Here is a 2830-nt window from a genome sequence, read left to right as displayed (position 1 = left end):
TTGTATTCCTGTACACGATCATCTATCCATTTGTGTGACTGTTCCTCTGATATTATCCTTTTTTGTTTTCCTTCACTAGAAGTTTCATTTGCCTAACTCATCACTCGACTGTCTTAGCCCAGCCTCCAATGCCCATAAACACTCCCCACAGTTCTTATGATGGCATCTTGGAACTGTTCATCATCTTCCCCTGTGCCTTGCACTCTAACCCACATTCATCGCAGGCTTTCTGGCTCCTTTCTTGTATATATATAGCAGTCACAAATAGGGTGGGTGTGAAATATAAAATTAAAACAATGTATTGGAATGTCATTTATTTTTGCACTACTACTTTCAAACTAAAAAAGTATAATGCAATTGAATTTTCATTTTCATCGTACAATCAAAAGTAACTATCGAACAAACAATAGAAATAGAAAATAAATTAACTTTTTTACAAGAATGGTGAGGTTTCCTCTTTAAACCGTACAAAATAAATTATATTTTAGGCAAGAGGGTGGCAACACAAGCATTTATCTAGCAAGAAAAAATAAGGGAAAAATAAGTGCTTAACCCTAAAAGAAACGGGAAACCCGTTTCCTGAAAAATGACAGACTAAGGAATCGAGGAGGGTAAAAAGAAGAGAAAGAATGCCGCGGTGGCATTTGTCTTTGGTATACACCCGTATTTCAAATCTCCTCATCATTTGAGAGCCACAACGTTTTCTGGATACTGAACCAGTTCCTCCGGTTTCACAATAATCATATCTTCAATTTCACTCGGATCTAAGTCTCTTACATCCGCCTTTAACTTAACGATTTTTGTCTCTCCTAACATAGGCGTCCACCACCTCTGCTCTGACCTGAATTAAAACAGCGTCACTTCTCAACACTTTAGCGATGGCGTCCTTGAAAATAACTTTACTGGACACGTCCCGAGGATCTGGGTGCGCTATAGGGTAGGGTTTGGGCAAAGCCTGTGCGAGCTGGAAAAGACCGGACAGGCCCACCACCAGCATCGAGTACAAAAAGATCTGGAAAAAAGGGAAAAATATTGCTTAGGTCGATGAACCTACTACATCACGTAAAAGAACGGAGAAAGAAAACATAATCGACAGTCCATCATCCCAATAGATAGATGTAGGCAATATATGCGATGTCTACTAGCCTCATGTTCAGCGTGTTGAATTTGCACGCATGAAGGTAAAAAAAAGAAAAAATAATTATATCATGACAAATAAAATAAAAAAAGTGTCCTGAACTTACCGCAACAGAACGGACGAGGGATACATAAGAACTTTGAACCAAAATCAGAATGCCATTTAGTCATTTTATTTTTTACCAAAGTAATAAACAAACTGGTTGCCCTGACTCAACTTTAGTGTAATTCTTAGATGTTTCAATGTCACGCTGTTGAGATTCTCAGTCGATTAACGTCTTAATGACAAGACCTCTGAGTAAAAATAACTGCAAATTTAAAAGATACACCGCTAACATTTTTTCATTATCACCGACAGTTTTGCAACATTAAAACGCGTACACACACACAGAAATTATGACTCAATCATTTAATGTTTCCTTTTCCATGAAAAATCAATCCTGGAAACTTTTCCAAGTCACATAATATTATAAGCTAACACTTTCTAGAATAAACAAATAATATTCAACGGACATGCTAATATCTTTACACTGCTTTTAAATGGCAGTCCAATGATGCAAATGTATAAATCAGTATATTTGGACCACCATTCAGATTGTGTCCGGTTAAACGAGAAAATTACACGGGACTTGAGCGAAACTGTTCCCTGCTTGAAATACGGTCCTCGTGATGCAAAAGAAAGATTATTTGATTGATTAGTCCTTGCTGGCGTCTGTTCTGCATAATCTTCAAATTTTCATTTAGAATTTCAGTTATACATAACAGTCGGTCACTGGCGCTGTATACAATTTTTTTCACTTGAAAATATCCAGCAGGACATAGAAGACAATTTCGCTTGGAAAGCAGTTTATACCTCGTCAATTTCTCGGTTGTGAGTTTGAGGTTTTTCTTCGCTCGATTTAATTCTTCAACTTACCAGCTTCATGATGGGTGAAGAGAAGTTCTCTTAATCCACTGTCTCTCCTCCGACCTCTAGAAAGTTTGCGAGTGTAGCTCTCACGCCTCGTCGAAGCCTTATATACTAGAACAACACACGTCATCACCCAGGACTCAGCGAGGGGATTCCCCCCACACTGCACACACTCTTGGCAGAGGAGCCAGGATTGCGCCATTTCATTCCTACTTCTAATCCGACAATTATCGTTCTTTTTTTAACATACATTTTTCTGCAAGATAACAATTAACTTTCGTAAACGACAGTACCAAAGAATGTTAAGCTAATTCTCTCTCTCTCTCTCTCTCTCTCTCTCTCTCTCTCTCTCTCTCTCTCTCTCTCTCTGAACTAATGCATAATGCAGGTGCCCACAACTTCCTAGACAAAATTAGAGAATTAATTTGGGATTCAGTGAAATATTTGTTGCTGAATCAAATTGACCTTGATAATGCTTGTCAAGATTAATGAATTTGGACAGTAAGTCGCCCGCAATGTTGAATTATGAGAGAGAATGTTGGTTATATATTTTATTACCCGTAGGTAATAAAATTTATAACCTATATGACTCATATAATGGCTACATGCGGACAAAAGCACTACAACGTTACCGAGGTCGAGGTGGGTTGATGCCGACTCCAATAACAACGAACACCTGAGAGCGACAGGTATTTGTAGTTGAGGGGCAGCATAAACTTATAGCCTCTTTCAGTGGTGGTGTGGTTTAAAGCTTCACTGTGTGTCCTGGATTTGTTGGTTTCG

At 38.4% G+C, this 2830-nt stretch overlaps 1 long non-coding RNA gene across 1 annotated transcript; it reads right to left on the bottom strand.

Moving 5' to 3' along the window:
• Positions 1–301: 301 nt before the first annotated feature.
• On the bottom strand, positions 302–2284 carry LOC135226613 (uncharacterized). The gene is made up of 2 exons (XR_010317259.1): positions 2054–2284; positions 302–1012 (listed from the first exon to the last, which is right to left on the bottom strand). It is a non-coding gene; the product is annotated as an uncharacterized LOC135226613 (long non-coding RNA).
• Positions 2285–2830: the final 546 nt, after the last annotated feature.

Source organism: Macrobrachium nipponense, chromosome 14 (assembly GCF_015104395.2).
Source record: "Macrobrachium nipponense isolate FS-2020 chromosome 14, ASM1510439v2, whole genome shotgun sequence".
In the NCBI taxonomy this organism is placed as follows: Eukaryota; Metazoa; Arthropoda; class Malacostraca; order Decapoda; family Palaemonidae; genus Macrobrachium; species Macrobrachium nipponense.
The sequence above is the reverse complement of the archived record's forward strand: the minus strand, read 5'-3'. Positions and strand labels throughout refer to the sequence as shown.